The 22,436-nt window shown below is 43.5% G+C and overlaps 1 long non-coding RNA gene across 1 annotated transcript in view; it reads left to right on the top strand.

Annotated features, from left to right (window-relative positions):
* LOC104861390 overlaps positions 1 to 21,395 on the top strand; it is a 44,089-nt gene extending 22,694 nt beyond the window's left edge. The window contains exons 4-5 of the long non-coding RNA XR_780016.1: positions 18,660 to 18,857; positions 20,607 to 21,395. This is a non-coding gene — a long non-coding RNA (uncharacterized LOC104861390). The remainder of the gene's footprint in view (positions 1 to 18,659; positions 18,858 to 20,606) is intronic.
* Positions 21,396 to 22,436: the final 1,041 nt, after the last annotated feature.

Here is a 22,436-nt window from a genome sequence, read left to right as displayed (position 1 = left end):
AATCCATATTATCATAAATCAGGTACTAATGCTTACCTGGTAGTAACTTATGGGCACTCTGGATATAACAGCTAGAAAGAAATAATGAACCCTTTTAGCACAAGCCTTGCAACCTCTAATTTATGAGAATTTCAGTGGAATTGGAATATCTTCCCACATTCTGTTGAGTCTGAATATTGTTTCATGCCATAGCAATCTTGCTCAAGGTAGTAAGTATATCCCCTCCTCATCTAGCTTTAGAGCCAAATATAATGTACCCTGTAGAGTTACATAGTGGGAGAACACACTTCTGTTATGTCTGTGCGATAGATAAGATAATTGTTCATAAATATTCATTTTTATTCCACCTTCACTGGTAAAATACACTTTCCTATCCCTTGGCTTCAGGCATGGCCATAGGAGTTGCTTTAGCCAATATAATAGTAATGATAATGATATGATGTGATCAAAGGCTTGAAAGACACTTGTGTGGTCAGGTGTGTTCTCCTGGTTCTGCAGTCTCCATGTGCTGCACCTCCTCTAGGTAACCTCTGCCTCTTCAGCCCTGCAGGAACACAATGGATCACAGCCCCCAGTCACACAGAGTGAGGTGAAGCAATATGTCATAGATCCCAGTGGAGATGACTGCCCCAGCAACTCGTAATCCAAGGGACTGAGAAGCTGAGCCCTGGGAGGGCTATGGTGTGGGCATTGAGTGACCTCCAGGTCTATATATAAAGGTTTGATACCCAGGGCAGCAGTACAGGGAACTTCTGTGGACCTTTAAGAGGTGGGACTTAGTGGGAGGTGTTTAAGTCTTTGGGATCCTTAAGTGCTTAGGCCACTTGAAGGGAACTGCGGGAACCTAGTCTCTCTCTCTGCTCATTTGAGGGTTAGTTTTTTGGTACTGTGGATCAAACTCAGGACCTTGCATTTGAGTGCACCTGAGCTAAATCCCCAGCCCTCTCTACTCGTTTGAGATGTGACCATTTTGCTCTTGCATGTGCTCCCACCATAATGTTGCTCTCTACTTTCCTTTTTATTCAGCATTTTTCTTTTCTGTTGCTGGACAAGAATATCCAACTACCCACAAGGGAAAGGAGGGAAGGCTTATTTTGGGTCACAGTTTCAGTCCATGATCAGCTGGCTCCAAGGCAGAAACAGGGTCGCAGAGGTGCATGGCAGGGGAGGAGGCACTCCAGCCAGGGCAGCCAGGAGGTAGAGTGAGGGGATGGGGAGGGTGATGCACCCCTCCAGGCCACATCCCAGTGACCACCTCCATCCAGGTCCTATCTCCAGGCTGCACACTCAGCTGCTGAACTTATAAAGAGAGGGATCTGCTGATGAATGTCGGACCCTTGTGATCTAGTCACCTCCCCACCACACTAAGAATTTTGGGGGACATTTTAGATCTAAATCATAACAACCCCCTTTGAATAAATGAGGCTTTTTGGCCTAGAATTGGGCAAAGTATTATCTCAGAGATGCCCTCAGAACTACAGCTTTAACATATTTTAGATAGCATGTTGACTTTTGGAAGTAGGTGAAATTTCAAATCAAAATCCACCTTTCTGGCTCATCTTAAAATATCAGAAGATCTGGCTACTCTGGAGCTGTATTTGTGGGTCCAGCGCCTGCCTGGGGCCCAGTTATGCTCCTCCACCTGCCGGCCCTATCTCTTCTCCAGTGAATCTCTGCTAAATCTCCCTTTGCTTACTCTACACTGACAATGTGGGCAGGTTCCCCAACTACTTAATAAAATTCTGTTTTCAGAAACTTCATCCAAATTAAATCTTGAATAGCAACTCTAATTCTCCTTTCCTTCCCCTCGCCCACAGCAGTGCTTTGGCGTAAAAGTCTTGGGAGATGGAAAATCCACTACCTTGCCTTGGCATGACAAGAAGGAATTGTCTGATTGTAGAAGACTTGCTATTCTGGGTTTTTGGATTGTCCGGAGTATTATGTTGGGAATGATGGAAATAAGGAGAGGGACAAATGTCTCTTACTGCTGAAACTATCATCCTATGTTTTGGGTATAACAAACATCCAAGTGCTGATTTTTTTTTTCTTTTCTTTTTTTTTTTTTTTTTTTGTATTTTTTTTTTTTTTTTGGTGGTAATGATGTGGTTTGCTGGGAGGGTCTTATAGGTGAAATATTTACTATGCATCTTATTGGCAGGATCCATGTCTGGATCTAACTCCTTGGTTTCCACTCCCTGCCCTCCATCAGAGTATCTGTGGCAATCAGCTTTCTAATACTGTAGCAAAATACCTGAAATAATCAACTTAAAAGGAGGAAAATTGGAGTGTTTTGAAGTTTTCAGTCCATGGCTGGCTGTGTGCTTCTGGGCCTATGGCAAGGCAACACATCATGGCAAGGAATTTGTGGTGCCGAAGCTGCTTACCTCATGGCAGCCAGGAAACAAAGAGAGAGACGAAGAGGCATTAGGGTCCTACTATCCCTTGAAGGCATGACCTTTATGACTGAACTTCCTTTTGATTTTAAAGGTTCCACCAGCTCCCAGTTGTACAGTGCAGGTAGGAATCAAGCCTTTAGCATGTGAGCCTGTAGGGGTCAGTCAAGATTCAAGACATTGCTTTACCCAGGGAGGGTAAATCAGCCATTTTCAGCCTGCCCTCCTGAGTGGGAGCACTGACAATTTTAGCCAAGAATTCTATTTAAGCAATTCTACTTAAGTTGCAGATTTAACTACAACTAGGTAATGTCTTTAAAACAAACACAACAACAAATCTTTGAGGAGAGAATTCTGATTTTTAAAAAAAGTTTGCTGAAAAAAATTTATTTCCTGCCTAATCTATTATAACCATCCAATCATTAGTGATATACTTGCTCTGGTTGTCTTACAAAACTCTGGAATAATTTAGTTATTCATTTCTTTCCTGTCAGCTTTAAAAAAAGTTTTCCTCACTTAAATGAACAAGGATGAGGATTTTGGGTTGTCTGTTCCCAAACTTCTTTAGAAGGCCTGGAGTAGACAAGTCCTAGTTCTCACGGTCACTTTTGTCTCCAAGGCCCTGTAAGTAGGACAAGATGTTTGAGCAGCCATACAGTACAGTGGGTGGCCACCTCCAGGACAAGATCTCTGGCAGAGAGAACAATGCCTGGATCTTTCCTACCAGGTGCGGGTGGATAAGACAGGATACATCAACTTTCTGGTGTTTTCTCTATGCATAATTGGAATTAAGCCAGTACAAACTGCCAGACCAAGAGGCAAGACCCCTCTCTTGCAGTTGGAATCAGGTTCCTGCAAACTTGTGCAGAAGACGGCATCCAGATCCACACATCTACACACTGTTCTTTTCTTCTTTCTAGTTCTAGTTGCCCATGGGCTGAGATGGATCCCTACCTAAGCAGGAAACATACCCAAAGTTTCCCACACACACAGCGTGTCATCTTTATTCTTTGTTCCTTGGTTCTGCCAGAGTAGCAGACTCTGGAAGTCAAATCTGACTCGCCACTTGAGTCTTCTTGTTAAGCCTCAGCTTCAAAATAACAGTACCTGCTTCTTAGGGCTGTTGTGAGAGTTAAGTGAAATAGCACAAGAAAATCACCTGGCTTAAAGAGTGCAACACAGAGAGTGGCTATCATTATGATTTCTGCTGCCCCCTGGACTCAGCTACCTTCCCTGCCTGGCCCTGACCTGTGTTCTCCTGGTTCTTGGCCACTAGTTGAGGACTGAGAGTCACACAAGTTCCTACTGACGAACTGCACCGGAGCAAGGGGGAACAGAAACCCTCTGCTGTGTCGATTGCCACATGAAACTGAACCATAGAGAGATGAAGCAATAGGCCTTAGCCCAGGAGTGGCAGAGCCGACGCTGGCCTGTCCTCAGCCAGGTGTTCAAAAGCACTGCCTTGATGGGTCTGTGACATCCAACTGTGTCCTGGCATCTGCTCTGTTTCTCTTTTAGAGACAGAAATAAGTGAAATTACTTAAATACATCTCATCCTTAAAATTGAACTACGGCTTGTGGGTTGGACTATAAAATACACTCAGTGAAGGGCAATTTAGCCATGTCTATTAAAAGTCAAAAGTGTGATGTCTTTTAAATTTTTTTTTGACTTTTAAAATATTCAATTGACACAGACATAAATAGTTGAGGCCTGCAGTGTGGCGATTTGAAATATGTATATGTTAGGTAACAATTATCATAATCAAATTACAAAACACATCCATGATCACCTAGCTTTACATGATCTCCCTAGAGCTTGTTCATCTTACAGCTGGAAATGGGCATCATTCGGTCTATAGCTCCCTGCTTCACTGCCTTAGGTCGAACAGAACTGATGAGAGAGAGGCACTGGTCTTGTTCCTCAGCTTAGAGGAAAGGCTTTCAGTATTTCACTATCGAGTCTGATATTTGCTGTAGGGTTATATATATGGCTTTTAAAACATCAAGCCAGTTTCCTTTTATTCCTCATTTATTGAATATTTTTATCATGAAAGGGTATTGAATTTTACCAAACTCTTTTTCTGCATCTGTTGAGATCATATGATTTTTATGATCTGTATCAGGAATTATACTATGTATATTCTTAAAAATGAGAAATGATATGTGTATAAAATTATTTACTATTAGATCATTGTGTGAAACAGTAAGAGATTGGAAAAACCTACATGTCTATCCATAGGGAAGAATTTAAATAAATTATGGTACACCCATCTAATTGAACTGCAGGCATTAAAGGAAAATGAAGCATCATTTTTTTTTTTTTACTGATATGGGTTTATCTTCAAGGTGTATTAAGAAAATAAATTATATATATGTATGTATATATATATATTTGCTTATATTTTCATAGTATGCCTCTGGCAGGGACCAAGCAATTTTAAACAACTGACTATGGGGAGAGGAATTAGGCTATAGGAGGAGAAGAAACGTTTTTACAATATGCTTTTTAGCTTTCAGTGTTTGAATGCAGTACATGAAATGTGTCCCTTACTGAAGTAAACAACCAAATAAATAAGTTGTTCTTGGAGCCAAGCAAGAACCCATTTATAACCTTAGTCCAGTGTTCTTCAGTGATTCACTCAATAGGCGTTGGATGGCAGGAGAGCATAAGAAAATACCTAAATGGATGCACATTGAAGCCATACTCTTAAGTGAAATAAATAGGGCACCCTTGAGTAAATACCAAATAGTTTCTCTAGTATGAAAAACTAAAAGTGTAGATAAGGTTCAAACAGTATAATTTATAGTGTGAAATAGGAAGAAAATGGCTAAAGGGGAAGTGGGAAGGGAGGGGAAAGGAAATAAGGGTAAAGAAAAAATGTGAAAAAAGGGAAAAATGGAAACAATGTCTTTGTAAATAGGGAGGGGTGAAGGGAGTGAAGGGAGGGCAGGGATATGGGGAAAAAAGAAGAACCGAGACATATCATGTAAAGGTACAAGATCCCAATGATGAATGTAACTATTTTTTGCTTTATATGTATCAATAAACTTAATTGGACAAAAGGAATAAAGAAAGGCAAGCCACTAATGAAGGACCCAAAACTAGTACCCATTCTGCTGATGGCCCTTGAGAGAGTCTGCACCGCCTCTGACCTTGCGTTCACCTGAACAAAGTTCTTCACACACAAAGAATGACCAGTTTGAAACAGGAAACATGGAGTGCTGTTCTTATCTAGTTGGGCTTTTCACTTACTGGGGTCTGGCTGGGCTTCCTCATGTGTGCAGCAAATGCTTATTAACCATGAAATCAGTCAATCCCTGCTGCTGGCCCCAGGGACAACAGTGAGCTCCTCAGGTGAGAAGGCCTCCGCTGCAAATGAGCCTTGGCAACTGCGAGTGTCTGTTGTCTCGATCTTTAATTCAGGGCTGGTCTTTGCAGTCGCTGCTTTTCTGTTTTCCCAGTTTGGTTCATCACAGCATGTGCAGCGTGTCACTTCCAACTGTTGGTCCTGGGGTTCTCTAACTGGACCTGTTTCTAACGCTGAGGAGGATGTCTACCTGTCAGTGTCAGTGCTTCCTAAATGTCCAAAGGGAAATTTGTCTGTGCCTCAGTCAGTATTTTGAATAAGATTGTCTGAAAAATACCCTGTACACTTGGTGAAAATCCAGCCAGTTGTTTCTGTATGGTGGAATAGCGGACAAACTTTAAACACATCTTTATATAGATGTCTACTATTCATGGGGCAATTAATTATTTGTGGAGAATACTTTTACACAGTTATCTATAGCTTTTTGTCTTTCTTGTCATTTGGAAACAAAACAGTAAAATGATGTGAGTAAATCCACTGTGCCTACTTTAATGTTATAATGCATAAATCCAATCTTTGTAAATATACACTCGGTCCAGAAATAAACACAATGCACATCATTTTACAGTACATTTTTAAACAAATAATTGTGTAACTCAGTTAAAGAAATAAGCATGGAAAGTTACTTATCACAGGAAGAGGATATTCTAAAGGGTGTAGGCAAACTCATGATGTACGCTTTACTTACAAGATAGCTTTAGCTTAAAATCATTTAATGTATTATCCTATGAAAAATGACTATGTAAGGTTAAAATTCTGAAAATGTGTTTTCTTGAGATTTTATTTTTTCTCTAAGATGAATTTGTGAATCAGAAATTGAAGTGCACAGCGAAAGGTGCCTCCCAAAGGAATCAGAGAGACTTGCAGACTTGTGGCCCTTGGCAACATTCCATTCCCTACTCATAGCCACCAAAATGGTTCCCAAAGTAGGTATTTTAAGTTCAGTGCTAAGTTCTCATTCTTCCTGACTACTTGTCAATGAAATGACAAGTATAATTAAGTATTCACTGTGCATTAAGCCACTCAATACTTGAGCAATACCATACTATAAATGACAGCTGTCACTGCCACCACCCTTTAACCGCCCTTCTGCTAAGTATGTTCATGGGTCAATGTGGTAGTTCATGAAGGGAAAGCAGAACTCAGGGCAAAAATGAGTCACTGCCCACTCCAAAGCAGGAGCCTGGCAGGTGACCCAGGTCCTTTGTCTCCCTAGCCGGAGGCCCTCACTCAGCACACTCATCTCTGAACCTGACGGGATCTTCCTTTCCAGCCACCCTCTTCCTACAACCTTTTCATGAGTAGGTGTGCCATCTTTTGGATATGGTTCTTCTCCACCAAAACATGTACTTCAGCTGGATTCCCAGTGTTGTGGTGTTGGGAGGTGGTGGGACCTTAAGAGATAATTAGGTCATGGGGGCTTGATCCTCATGAATGGCTAATGTTCTTCTCTAGAGACTGGATTGGGTCTCTTGTCATCATCTTGAGAGATGAAAACCATGAGAACAGGTTGTGATAAAGGAAGGTTGCCCCTGGTGATTTGGTCTTTTCCACTCTCGCCTGTTTGATACTCTTCTAAGTACTCCTGTCATGTGACACCACCTGCCACATTAAGGAGGAGCACCAGGTCCATGACAGGACAGGGGCAGCTGGCCCATCTTGAAGTTCCCTTCTTGCAGAACTGTGAGCTAAGATATCTCTTCTTCATAGCTTGTCCAGCCTCATGTATTTTTGTTACAGCAACAGAAGAACACAGTGTTACACAAATGCCACACACAACTTAGCAGAAGCATAGATCTGAGCTCTTAACTAGAAATCTGATTTATTTTCAGTCTCCCAACTTCAGCGTCAGTTTTGAGGGAGTCACATTTCTCATCTTTGTCAGAGTCTTCCCCTTGCTTGAGGGAAATGGGGCCCTGCCCTCATCTTCCATGGGGCTCACAAACTCCCAAGAGCAGGGACTCTGGGCCTGGGTCGGGGGAGGGAAAAGGGACGCGAGAAGAATAAAAATGTGTCAGGTACAGGTGCTACTCCCAACATAGAATGTAATCATTATGTGTTGTGAGCATGCACTAATAAAAATGTGAAGAAAATAAAAACACAAGTTAGTTGTTGCTATTTCTGGGCAAAGGGGTCCCAGGAGTAGAAAACATGTTTTGCAAGTTAAAGCAAAACCAAACAAACAAACAAAAAACAAGAACACAGAACAAAGAGAAGTTATAAGCTCATTATTTGGAATTATTAGTCTGATGTCTAAACAGTTAGAAACAGCCCTGTTTACTTTGAGTTATTTTCTCTGTGAGTACATGGGCCCCAAAACCAACTCTGCCAAAGGCGTTGATGATCCTGGGATCCTGGTTAAGACTTAGGTACAGGAAGAAAAAAAAAAGTCTTTTGGGAGGTAAACTAGAGAAATTCAAGTAAATCTATGAGTTTAGTTAGTAGTAATGTACCAGCGTATCATGATAATATAAGATGTTCACATGAAGAGGGAGTGGGGAAAATATACAGGGAAACTCCTTGTCCTATCTTTGCAACTTTTATGAAAATATAAAAATATCCCAAGATTAAAAGTTTTTTAAAAAATAAAACAAAACATAAATAGAGCTGGGCACAGTGGAATGTGCCTACAGTCCCAGATGCTCAGGGAGCTGAGGCAGGAAGGCTTAAGCCCAGTAGTTCAAGATCAGCCTGGGAAATATAACCAACAATAAAATTAAAAGTAAAAAAAAAAAAAATTTTTAAATGAGGAGAAAACCCCTAACTCTGGAAGCTGCTTCCCCATCGGAAGTACCTGTCAAGATGATCGCTTTACTCTTCATAGGGCTGGGGTGAGGCATCCGAGATCCTCAGTAAAAGGCGGGAACTTGGGGGAGCACTGAGTGGAGTTCACCGGCATGAACAACAGCCACCAAATGCCCAGATCTGGCACTTGGGGAATCAGTATTTCAGATCCTCCGTCCCCTCAGGGGCAGGACCTGAGTTTGTGTGGTTGTGGGGAGCAGCAATCCTAGGTCACTGAGGCACGCCAGGGGGGGTGGCAGTGCCAGGACAGCAGGCTATCGGTGGGTATTTGCTGAACCCACAAACAGCAGAGCACATGAATTGATGGACTTTCCCCTGATAGATGCTTTTGATCTCTCCCCAGCACACACATCTGCCAGACCTCTTTGCCTCACCTTCTCCACCCTTTCTTTCTCGGTCCTTTTTCTCTTTGACAGCATAGTCTGTATTGCTTCCTGGTGACCCCGCTGTGCTTCAAAGAGGCTTCTCTGAGAAAAGATGGCTCTGCAGCACTGGCACCCGGGCTATGTGGCCCTGAGGCGACATTTAGATGCACTGTGAATGCAGATGGCCCTCCACCACTAAGGAGACATTGCGAAAAGACTAGGGACCAAAGCAGAGCTCCAACCCCACACAGAGACAAGGTGACATAGAGGTACAAATTCAGTGAGGGTGGGCAAAGAAACAGTCCCCTGAGGGAGGTGATGACATGTCTGCTCGTACCTGGCTGGGAAGATATAAGCACATTCTTCCAAACCACGCCCAAAGCCCAGGTGGGGAACTGGGGACCCAGAAAGCGAGCCTGTGAGTTGGTCTTACTACTTAGCAGGGTGCTCTCCCAGCAGATGCTGCATCCCAGGAGGGCAGCATAACTGGGAGACCGTGCTAGACAGCTGAGACAGCAACGCTTTGGGGAGAAGGCTGGGACACGTCCATAAGCCACGAGTGCCAGGGCCAGATCTCCAACCAGTCAATTCTCCACACAGCGTCCTCCCGGCATGAGGCTGCCCAGGTGGCTGTGGAGCTCTGTGCCCTCAGTAAACAAAATGGTGCTGCTAACCACTTGCTGCCAAGTGGGGCTTTTGCCACAGCGATGTGGGAAAGCCTTTGTTGGAAATAGACAATAAGCTACATTAGGGAGTCTGGTTTTATACTTGAGGAATCTGAGACTCCTCAAGAAGTCAAGAAAGGTGTAAAGTTCTCTGTGCCAGAGTGGGCAATGCCACCCCGATTTGAGAACAGCAAACCCCTAACCAGGGTTCACAGAATCCACTACACATTTTACAAATGACCATTTTGGACCTGGACTAGAGATTAAGTGATTTAGGTTTGCCTTTGAGTTTCCCTATTAACTTGAGCAAGACATTTTGCTCTCCTACTTAACGCATTCCTTCCATAAAAATGGAGTGGAATTTTTAATGTTTAAAAAAGATGATTTTTAGGTTGATTTACTCTTGGTTTTCTTCTTAGCCTGTGAAAAGATTAATCTTGAAGGAAGTTATACTTCAATTTTTTTCCCACTCTTCTTTTATCTCTCTGAAATTTCCATGTGAAATTGGAGCAGCTAACCAGTTTTAAAAGTGAGTGTTGAGGATACTATAAAGAAGAATAATTCTGAAAATTTCTCTAAATGCACTGACAATCTGAACTTCTTCACTATTTTGGCCTTACCAGCCTTTTAAATGATTTTGTTTTTCACAAGCTACCCCTAGCCACTGGAGAATCTACTGGTATGTGTGTCATTCCTATCTGCTCATTACTCTGACTTTCTTTGCTCTTATCCCAGGCGAAAATATCTTTCTACTGTCCCCTCCCTGCTTTTTCCTCTCCACCTGGGAAGTTCTTTCTAGAACCTTCTCACATGTCAGCTCCAGAGATACTCCTTCCTGGCCCACCATGCATCAGGAAGAGTCCTATGCACCCTCACCTGCCTTCCCTTCCCAGTCCATTGCTGCATCATGGTGGGCATCATTCAGCATCACAACTCTTGTTTCCTGGCAGTCTCTCTGGTGGACCTGTCAGCTGTGCAGTACTGAGCTGTATCCTCGCATTGATCACAATATCATCAGCCCTTTGTGCTCCTGGGTCCTCATCAGAGAATTCAGCCAACCAAGGGTGGAAAGTATCAGGGAAAATCTGAATACGGACAGACTTCCCCCCTGGTCGTTATTTCCTAACACTCCCTCAACTATAGATGTAGCATTTATACTGTATTAGGCATTAAAAGTCATCTGTAGAGGATTTTAAACATATAGGAGGATGCAAGTGTGTTCTATGTAAATACTGTACCATTTTAGAGAAGGGACTTGGTGGAAAATCTGTGGATCTTGGGTAGACAATCTTGGATCTTGGGTGGAGGGTCCTGAGGCCAAACCTTTGCAGATACAGAGGGACAGCTGTGCCTCGCCTTGCCAGTGTTCGTGAAGGGATTAGTGAACAGAACTTGAAGGTCAGCCTGCCGAAGTGAAGAGCCAGGAGCCAGCCTCCTGGAGGGGAGAGGGCTGTGTGGTGAGATTTCCACAGTTTGCTGTGAGAGAGCTGTCCCAGGAAGAGAACCCTTGCCGCACTTTAGCAGAGGAGCTGGGAGGCCCAAGAGCAGTGCATTTTGGATTAGATCTGTTTCCCAAAGTCAGGCGCTAAAAAGCAGGGGCAGATGCCAGACAAATCACAGAAATGAGGGGCATGTCACTCACACACTTTTCCGCACGGTGCCTCCCAGAGGCAGTGTCACAGCGTGGCTTGTGGGTGACAGGGCCCTGCCCGTCACTGCAGCCTCAAATGGCATGTACCCGATGACAGACGTGTGTGTCAAACCACACAGACAGCAGCCCGGGGGAGCTGGGGGCAGCTTCAGCAGATCTGAAGTGAAATGTCAGACAGCCCCGGGAGCGGGCGTGTGTCCTGCCTTGCCATGCTGTGCCTGCAGGCCCGGTTTCCAGCAGGCACCCGTGGCCCATGTTGGAGGCCCCCTCTGTCCATGCAGCTCTGTGGCTGGCAGTCCCGATGAGCTTGAAGAGGTCCCGGGGGGCCTGGTGGGGCAGAGGTCAAGATGTTGACACCACAGCCTCCCTCACTAGACCACGTTTTCTGGAGCTTTTGAAGGTTGATAAAAGCATGAGGCGGTGGGTGTCCAGCTTGCTTCCCTCCTTGCTGGGACACAATACCTGACTCCGCAATTTAAAGGCCAGAGTTACTTTGGCTCTTGTTTCAGTCTATAGTCAGCTGGCTCTGAGGCACAATGGCAGGGCACAGGGGACAGGAAGCAGAGAGACTGAAGGGAGGAGCAGAAAATGGGGAGAAGCCCTGCCAAGTCCACCTTCCCTGACCAGGCTCCACCGCCCAACACCACATTTGTATCAAGCTCATCAGCGCACCAATCTGTGGGTGAGGGCCACACCTCGTGATTCAGTCACCTCCCAAAAGCCCACATGCCTGTGGGGGACATCCAGATAGAAACTCTCACAGTGGGAGAGGAGCCCTGTTTCACTGTCGTCATGCCCTGCAGTGGGAAGACCGACATGATGCTAGGCATCTCCCTTCACAACAGCAGTCATCGTTTCCGTTACAGTAGCTGTTAGCTGAGGATGTGTTCTGAGCCAGCAGCTGTGCCGGGCTCTTCATGGGATTCTCTGGGGTAATCCTCACAATAATCTCACAGATATTATTATTGCTATTACTGCCTGCTATTACAGGTCAGATATTAAGCCTAAATTAGCTGGGCAATCTTCCCATGCTCACTCCACTGTGTGCTTTCGATGTGGTTGTCCCCCAAAGGTTCATATGCAGGAAGTCTTGTCGCCTGTGTAGTGCGTGCTGGGAAGAACACCTTTAAGGATTAATGCTTTTCTCTTGGGAGACAATTCTTGTTCTAGCTGGTCTAGGTTGGTTACCAGGGTAGTGGGTTATACCAGAGCTCAGCTCTTTTGCCCTGCTCTCCTACTTCCCTCCTTCCTGTGCCCTCTCTCTTCTGTTCCCTCTCTGTGATGCAGTCCAGCATGAGGCCTTCACTACAAGCTGATGCTGGTGCCACTTCCTTGGACTCCCAGAATTGAGAGATAAATAAACCTCTGTGTAAAGTTGTTTTGATAAGGTAATCGGTCTCAGGTATTTTGTTATAGCAACAACAACAACAAACAGACCAATATATTTAATACACAAACAAGGATGCAGGAACTGAAAGTCAGGCTGTCCTGTGCTTTTTACCACCTTATCCTTCATCCACAGAAGAAAATGGGCTGCATGGACAAGTGTGGACAAGCAGAGCCAGAGAACGTGGGGCATCTGTGGGAGTCAGGTCAGAGGTGCCCCATGTTCCTCCCCAACACAGGCAGTGAGAAACTGGACTTCTCAACCTACTCCCCCAGACTGAGGGTTTGCTACAGGAAGGCACTCTGAACTCAAGGAGGGAGAGGTAACCATGGCAACCAAGACCTACCCTAATCCTTGTTCTCATAGAAGAAAGAAGAGCATTTTATCTTAAAAACTACTTCCCAGATAACTGACCACTGACATTCAACTTGAGCAGCGAGAAGCCAGTGGAGAAATTTGGTGATTGAAATGATGCTGGCATCCAGCTTCTCAGTGTTTGTAGGTAGATGGGGTTGCAGAGGTTCAGACAGCTCAGGCCTCCTACTGAGGAGCCACAGTGCTCAGGTCAGCAGGTCTGACGCTGGTCAGCCTTACCTCACTCATTAAACCCTCAGGAGATGTGCCTGCCACAGCCCACCAGGAGCTACGATTCCCTCTCTCCAGCTGCCTTGCTTGTAATGTTAGTAAGTCATTTAAGAAGCGAATTATACTAATTTTGCTTATTCCTGAAGTGTGAAATCTTAGAAGATGGTGCCAAATGAATGATCATCTGTATTTCTCAGTTTGTTCATGCCTTTTTTTTTCCCCTCAGTGTGTTCATACTTAAGGACACATCTCTGCTGTATAAATTTCACAGGGATGCAAAATTGAAAATGAAAACAATTATAAATTATCTAGAACTGCTGGTTTCAGATGTTGATAATAAGAAGACAGAATTTCTGTGGAGTTTTAACTATAGATTAAATTGATCCACTTAAATTCTTGTCCTCGAAATTGCAAGGTCCTGAGTTTCATCCCTGGTACCAAAAAAAAAAAAAAAAAAAAAAATCTCTATTTATGAAACAAGACTGAAACAAAGGTGTCATTAAAGTAAATGGAGAATTTCATCTTACTTATAAGCCTGAGACTAAAGTCAATGCATTGATTGTAACATGGTCAAAACAATCCTTGAAAATAATTTACTTATATCACAAAGAACAACATCTATGATAAGAAATATGCAAACTGCATTAGGCAGCTATTGTCATGATCTCACTGTAGAACAACCCCCAAATCTCAATAGAAAATAGTAAGGATTTATTTACCACTCTCCTGTCTGTGGATTGGTGGGCCAGTTTCCTCTGCCCCATGTTCTCATTCTAGGCCCCTGGCGAGAAGGACCTTGGCTATGTGGATATATTCTTCCCATGGGGATGGCAGATGCACAGAGAACAGGTGGGTGTGTGGAAACCCATCACACCTTCTTCCCCTTTCTAAACTTCCAAACAACAGCTGTCACCACACCATGATCTGGTGACAGTCGTAAGTCATCCTCATCCTGCTCACCCAATGGGGAGCCGCAGAGTCCTGTAGGGCTCCGTCCTGACCAGCACAGAGGATGACTTTTTTAAAATCATCCAGATAATGTTAATTGTAGGACCTGCTGAGCATCAGTAGCTCCATCTTCACAGTCACGGGCATATAATGGTGGTTAGTTGGTGATGGACCACAGGTCTCATAAGTTATAATGGAGCTGAAAAATCCTATCTCCTAGTGACATCATAGCCATCATAGGATTGTAGTGCATGGCCTTATTCATGTGTTTGTGGTGACACCAGTATCAATAAGTCTACCGTGCTGCCCATCAGGAGAAATATAGCAAATGCAACTATGTACAGTACTCAGCCCTTGATCTTGACTCTGATGGATTATGTCTAGATTTCCCCCAAGACCTCATGTACCCATAGGCGGGGCTTTTGGAAAAGGACTGGACCCCAGAGGGATACAGCTGACTTGCTCTGAGGAGGTGGGGTCTGGCGGGAAGAGGCTGTCACTAGGCCTGTGACCCAGAAGGATGTCACCTCCCTCCCCGGCTCCTCCCTCCTCGCTCTGCTTCCTGGTCACCATGCTGTGAATAGTTTCTTCTGGCCAGGCCTCTCCATGCAGTTTCTCTGTTTGAGCCTGATGTACACAAATTGAAACTTTTGAAACATGAGCCCAAATAAACCTCTCCTACTATGGTGTCAAAGGACAAAAAAGTGACTAAGACGACGACAATCAATTACTGTTACTGGTTTATGTCTTTACTGCACTATGCTTTTTTTTAAAAAAAAAAAAGTTTATTGGTACATTTTAGGTGTACAATATGATGGCATTCATCATTGCAGTCTTGTACCTTTGCATGATGCATCTTAGTTTCTATTTCTCCCCCATTCCCCTGCCCTCCCTTCAAGCCCTCCACCCCTCCCTATTTACAAAGACATTGTTTCTGTTTTTTCCTTTCCTCATATTTATTCCTTTCCCTTCTTTCTTTTCCCCTACACCTCCCACTTCTCCTTCCCCCTTGGACCTTCTCTTCCTGTTTAACATTATCTATTATACATTTTGATCCTTATTTACACTTAAGTTTCTCACACCAGAGAAACTATTTGGTATTTACACGTGTGTCCTATTTATTTCACTTAAGAGTATGGCCTCAACGTGCATCCACTTAGCTATAAATGTGCCTCATTTCTCATTCTTTATGGGTGAGTAGTACTCAATTTTATTTTTTTAAAACCCTGCATCTTCTTTATCCAGTCTCCTGTTGGTGGGCATTTGGGCTGTTTCCAAGCTTTAGCTGTTACAAACCGTACCACTATAAACATGGGTGCATACATATCTCTGTGATATGATTCATGTAATTCTTTGGGATAGATACCCAGCAGGGGAATAGCTGGTTCAAATGGAACTTCCAGTCCTAATTGTTTGAGGCATCTCTATATTGATTTTCACAGTGGCTGCACCAGTCTGCACTCCCACCAACAATGGAGAAGGTTTCCTTTGTCCCCACAGCCCTGCCAGCATTTATTGCTTGATTTCATGATAGTAGCCATTGTTTCTGGGGTGAGGTAGAATCTCAATGTTGTTTTCATCTACATCTCTGGAAGGACCAGTGATGTGGGAAAAAAATTTACCAACTGTTCCTCAGATAAAGGTCTACTATCTAGAATATATAAAGAACTTTTAAAAAATCAGATCTCCCAAATTTAAAGACCGAATTCAAAAATGGACATCTGAAATGAACAGACACTTCTCAGACAAAGAAGTAGAAACATCAAATAAACATATGCATTATACTTTTTATCATCCATTTACAGTATACTCCTCCTTGGAAAAAGATGTGTATGGTAAAACAGTCTGCCCTGTGACACTGGCGGCAGCATCACACATCTTGAGTTGATTGCATCTCTAGACTGAATAAAGGAGCCACACAGGGAGACTGACATACACACCAGGTTAGTGTGAGTGCATCCTGTGACTTCCTGAGATGACAAAATGGCCTAACTCATCTCTGTTGTTCTGTGTCACATGGCTGCATCCACATATCCAAATGAAGATTCATATTCACAGTTAATGGATTATTTCACTTGAATTGTATATAGTTTTACAAATTTGCTGGAGTTAATTTACTTCATCAGAACCCAGTAGGATATCACACTGAAGCTTTTGCAAGTCTCTCACTTATGATAAAATCTGAAAAAACACTCCTCTTTCAGTTCTATGTAAATGAATGAAGAAAGTTATTCTGATTATTTTACTACTTTATGGTTTCCTATCTTTGATCACATGCCACTTTATGACAAAGAAAACCAAGCTCTCTACCCATAAATCCTACTGAAAAAAAAATCAATAATCAAAAACAGTTATTCTCATCCCACTCCAGAGGGCTCCAGGTCTAGTAGAGAAGCTTACTTTTCTATCACCAAACTCTTAGAACTGCTGTATGCAAATAACATCTTGAACGCAAAAATTCTCCCTGAGTTGAGGAATTTATTGGTTTCATCAAAGAGTTCTTAGCTTTCTAAAAGAATCATCATCCAAAAAAAAAATTTTTTTTCAAGTGCATAATGAGATTGGAATTCTCCAAATTCGAGATCCACTCCCCCACACCAGGAGGCTGATGCTGCCTGCTGGTGGCCCTGGAAAAGCCAGCTGAGGAGAGAGAGAAGCAGGTGGTGGCAGTTCAGGACTGATGGCCTTCGTGCCTCCTCTGAGTTGCCTGGCTTTTTTCAAAGTGATTGGTAAAGACCAAGACTGGGTGTCCTATTTTCCAGTGGTCGTAAATTCCTGAGTTCTGATCATTTCATTTTTTTTTTCAGAATCTTTTCATGGAATCAGCTGTTACTCTATTTTTATTAAGAAGAGCTTGGTATTAATTAATGTCAGGCTAGGAAATGTTGCCTCTGCAAAATATAGCTGGGTTTCTGTTTTAAAAGGGAACAGCTCATATATCCAAGAATAAAGCTGTAAAATCATGGAGCCAGAGGACTCTTCAGAAAGCTAATACTGTAGCACCAGCAGCTGGCCAGAGAGAACCACAGAAAACTGGAGCTTTGACATCATATGTCTCAGAGCAGCAAGCTGGTGCTGGCAGGGAGGACACCTACCCTGGTCACGCTGAGTGGCGGGCTGAGTGAACCCTTGCTGGTGGCAGGGCCCCCAGGGGATTTCCACCCCAATGCACCACATAACAAGGAAAAGCCTAGCTGGTGCTCAAAGATCTTGAGAAGAAATGACACTCGGATCATTACTGGTTTGTTTATTAACAATCACTGATTGAAAATCTACTTAAAACACATTGGTGATGTCATTTTTAAAAAGAATAAAATTACATACGCGGAATCTAGAATTTTAAAAAGGATGACCTAAAAGTAGAAAGACCAAATAGTAGAAAGGCTACAAGGGGAGGATAAGGCGACTGGGCCAGTGAGGGTAGTTGGGAGGGCAGATATGAGCAGCCTAAACACAAGCATGGAAGGAATTTTCACAGCGAAGCCCATTAACATGGAAAATCATACATGTTAATAATTATAGTGTACAACGAAAGGATGAGATTAAATTGAATTTTTACAATACTATCTATAGGAACAGCCACATCAGGAATTTTAAAAGCCAAGTTCAGTGGAATTATTGCTAATAGAAGTGATATATAAAATGGTGAACATTAATACACAAATTCAACTCTAAGTTTTTACTGTTGCAAATCCTGACAACTTAGACAATGGTTATGCATGTGGAGTTTGGTTTAGACATGTGAAGTTTCATGTACAGTTTCTATTTCATACCAACTTGGAAAGCTAGGTATGTTACTTAATCTCTCTGAGCCTCAGTTTCCCCCTTGGTATACCGGCACTGTCAGAATGAGGTATAACCTAGGTGAAGTACTTAGCACAGCACTGCAATAAATTATGGGCCTCCTAACTCTTCATCGTACCCACAAGATATGGGACATAGATTAAGTGAATGCCACGGCTGGGAACCAACACAGCCTTCCTTCTTAAGAAGTTCATTCCAATGACTGTGGGCAGAGTTCCAGGCAGCCTTTCTAACAGATCTTAGTGTTGGTTTCTGCCCTCTGGATTTCTCTAGGCAACCTGGGAACAAAGTCTTAACTAGAAACCTTCTGACAGTTCACAAAGGTTAAGTTCATCGCCCATATCATTTGCTAATTTTATATTCCAAAAAGGAAAAAGGTGGAATTATGGAGCCTCAGTTCTTTAGCAAGCAGAACACTTAAAGGGCTAGAGGACGTGTTTAGGAGGATGCACAGGTGTGACCAACAAATACAGTGAAAGTCTAAATTTTTAAAAATATTACTACAGTAAAAGACACACTGTCATGAGTTCCCCCTCAAGAGGCTCGTTCCCCCTCACTTCAGACACACTGATCCCACTGCGTTAGCCACTTTCTGAAGCAGCTCTGGCTGTCCTCTTCCTGAATGTCTTTAGTCGTGTTGTTGTGTCTGTCTCTGTCCTGAATTGATCTGAAATGTTCCCTTTCACAGTCGCTTCAACATTGGGGAAGAGCCGGATGTTACATGGTGCCAGATCCAGTGAAGGAAGCGCACAAGGACACACTGTAGTGTTTTCATTTGACAAAGAATTGCTGCAGACCTTTTGAATCTACTCAGAATATTGAGGCTACCAAAAAAGGCATGAAAGAGGACTTCCAGAGCTGCTTCAGAAAGTGGCAAATCGATGGGGTAAGTGTGTTCAAGGCAAGGGGAGATTTTAAAGAGGAGAAATGGCAGTGTATCTCTTACTGTAATAAATGTTTAAGTTAATTATTCACCATAGGATTTGATCACATCTGGTAAATTAGAATTATTTCAAGAGGGATGGTTCCTCTAACCAGTACAACCACAGTGGGGCTCTTGTTCATGTAGACAGGAAGACTCCAAAGCCAGGATGGAAAATCAGGGGCAGCCTGTGGGTGCTGCAGGTTCTGAGGCTCCATCCAAAAGGAGGTGCCCAGCCACGAGGGAGGCCCGGAGCATGATTGTCGGAAGTGGGGGAGGAGGCACTTGAACAGTTCCATCAGAAACTGCGTCTGTGTCCAGCTCTACTTCTTCCTGGCGATGTGGCCTTGGACAAGTCACTTAACTCCTGTGAGCTTCAGTTTTCTTAACGATAAAGTAACAATTTCTTAGCCACATGCTCAGCCACAGCAAAAGCATAACAGTGAAGATACTGAGGCCTCCATACAAAAGCCTCAGAAAACCAACACACAACAGGTCAGGTGGGCACAGCACAGACAGACCAGGAGTCCTGGCCAGTACAGCCCCAGGGGAGGCAGTGAAGCCCCCTTTCTTGGTTCCCATGTGCTGGGCACGTGCCATCGCTCCTGATGGATTCCTGGCTCTCCGTCCCTCCCGGGACCCCATAGTCTCAGGGTCTTCTCCAGCCCCCCTGACGCCCATCCTCCCTCCCCGTGTTGCCAGGCCGCCGTCCTCACTCACAACCCTGCTCCAGCTGCCAATTTCCTGCGAACCTTTGACGAGGATTTTATGGGAACATAGCTCAGACCCCTTGGCCTGCCCCATAGCCATGTGAGACAGCAAGGGCCTCTACCTCTTACCTCTTCCTTCCCCACAGTACACAGGCGAGTCCTGGAGATCAGAGAAAGGCCAGCTTTATTTTGACTTTGTAGTTCTCCAGCCCCTGAGACTCCTGCCTGGGGACAGAGAAGCGACACCTTCCTAAATATTTACCTCCTCCTAGTCCTCGCCTTTCTCTGCCCTTGAGAATCACTGAGAGTATTTATAAACTGATGTCCGGCCCATGCCCCAGACCACCAACATTTTTACTGATGCGAGTACTTTTAAGTTCTTCTGGTCATTCTGAGATACAGTCTAGATGGCAGATTATAGCCATATACCTATTGTTATTTTTTAAGGGAAAAAACAACAATAACAAAGACAGACTCATCTCTTGCTTGAGGTTCTAACATCAACCATGTTACTGATCATTGGTAACCTGGGGAAGACTTATCCGTTTGAGGAGGAAAATGACAGATGCCAAGTGTGTGATCCATTCAGGCAGGAGGAGGTTGCTCAGCCTCCCTGTGGTTTTAGGAAAATCCCCGTGGATGTCACTGAGCACGATCCCAATGGCATGGCGGCTCTCAGGAGCAGCCTGGCTCCTGGCCAGCCCAGCACAGAAGGAGCAGCCCAGGGAGGAAGGAAGTGACTCAGGGCTGCCCTGTCCCCGGCAACGGGACAGGGCTGTAACCTTTTGTGAAAGGACAGGTAAAAATAGCTGGAGTACTTTAGGGAGAGCTCAGAATTTTTAGATTCAGAACCATCTGATTATATAACAGAGGGTAAATGACCCAGGGAAGGGCAGAGGACTATTCTTTACCATCTTTAATACTCTGGGCTAAAAGTTTGGTATGGGTTTTCTCATCTAATCCTCCCATGATGCTGTGAGTTTGGTGTCTTCTTCTTGTACAGGAGGAGTTTGCAGCAATGATGCCCTCCAGTCACCCAGCTGGCAGAGGGCAGTGCCAGGACCAGCTCTAGTGCCTGCATGTCTGGCCACTCAACCCCAGCAGTGACACTGAGGCAGATGGACACAGACTCCTACAGGAGCCAGTCAGGGCTTCTGGCTGCACCCCAGTGCTCGTGCAGAACTGCAGGGAGAGAGAAAAGAGTGGGCTGGATAGAGGAAGGAAGCCCTGAGCTCCAGGTTGGCGTGAATGGCTTGGTCCTGTTGACAGCAAGGTTTGTAAAAATTATGAAACAGTGGGACGACGTAGACCACCGCATCCTGGGAAGATTCTTCTGGCAACGCTACTTGTGGTGGGTCCACATGGAGGGTATAGAATCTGGAAAACAAGTGGGAGGCTCTACAGTCTGTGGTTGGAAAACTCTCGATCTGCAGAATGTGGTCTCTGTAAATACCTTTCACTACTAAGAGGAATCAGGCCTCCTTAGAAAAGTGACCATTTCTAGGTCTGGAGCAAAAAATGTACAAAGTACCTTAGAAAGAAAAGAAACCATTGAAGTCCAAATTACTGGAGTGGCATCAAAAAGACATAGACATCTTGAAAAGGCATCCACTGGGTAAAGATGAGACAACTTGAATAAAAAGGAACGATCACTAAACTGGAAAGAAACATGTCAAGTGTGTAAAAATCCATGAGCTCACAATAATATGCTACCCTCTCTCCAACAAAGCAAAACAAAACAACAAAATTCCATGTAACTCATTGGTTAACTACCTTGGGAAATTACCAGGCCACCAACATGTTATGCTAGAGTCTGACAAATAAAAGAGAAGATGGAAGTATCTATCCTACTTTTTTTCATTTTTAATTTTATTGGTACAATTTAGATTTACATTTGATTGTATTCATCATAGGGAATGTGTACCTTTACATGATGTAACTCGATTTCTTTCCCCCCCATTTCCTCCCCCTCCCTTAAACTCCTCTTCTCCTTCTTTATTTACAAAAGCCCTGTTTCCATTTTCCTTCTTTTCTCATTTTTTTCTTTTTCCTTTCTTCCTTTTTCTCTCCTGCTTCCCAAAGAATGATTTTTTTATTTTTTTACACTATTATGCCTTTTAGTCCCTATTTATGTTTTCAATTTCTTACACCAGAGAGACAATGTGATATTTACATAAATGTGATATTTATCTCACTTAAGCATATAGCTTCAAAGTGCACCCATTTTGCTACAAATGTCTTAAGTTTATCCTTCTTTGTGGCTGAGTAGTACTCCATTGTGTAGAAAACTCACATGTTCTTTATCATTTTTGTCCTGTCAAAGGCTGATGGGCATTTGGATTGTTTCAAAGATTTAGCTACTACAAAATATATCTACCCTACTTTGCATATGATAACTTTTTCAGAACAACCAAGTAGTTGATGGGAAAAGGTTCTTTTTTTTTTTGGTTTTTTGAGACAGGTTCTCACTATGTAGTGACCTGAAACTCACTATGTAGCCCAGACTGGTCTCGAACTCATAGCGATCCTCCTGCCTCAGCCTCCGGAGTGCTGGGATTACAGGCGTGTGCCACCACACTCGGCGGGAAAAGGTTCTTTACAGAAACATCCCAATGGATAATTAATGGAGGAAAAATGTTAGAATCGCCAATTTACAACCCTTACTGAAATAACAAAGCTGCATAATGATCACTGACCACAGAAACTACTAGTAAAGGTCCACTGGGGAACTGGATAGGTATGAATGGACAGATGTTTCTGAAACCACTGATCAATCTTCATGTGGGATTGACACACTCCTAAAATGAACCAAAACACAGTGTATACTAACATC

Source organism: Fukomys damarensis, unplaced genomic scaffold, assembly GCF_012274545.1.
Source record: "Fukomys damarensis isolate Sample0158 unplaced genomic scaffold, DMR_v1.0_HiC HiC_scaffold_10, whole genome shotgun sequence".
NCBI lineage: Eukaryota > Metazoa > Chordata > Mammalia > Rodentia > Bathyergidae > Fukomys > Fukomys damarensis.
This window is presented reverse-complemented; position numbering and strand designations above follow the sequence as displayed.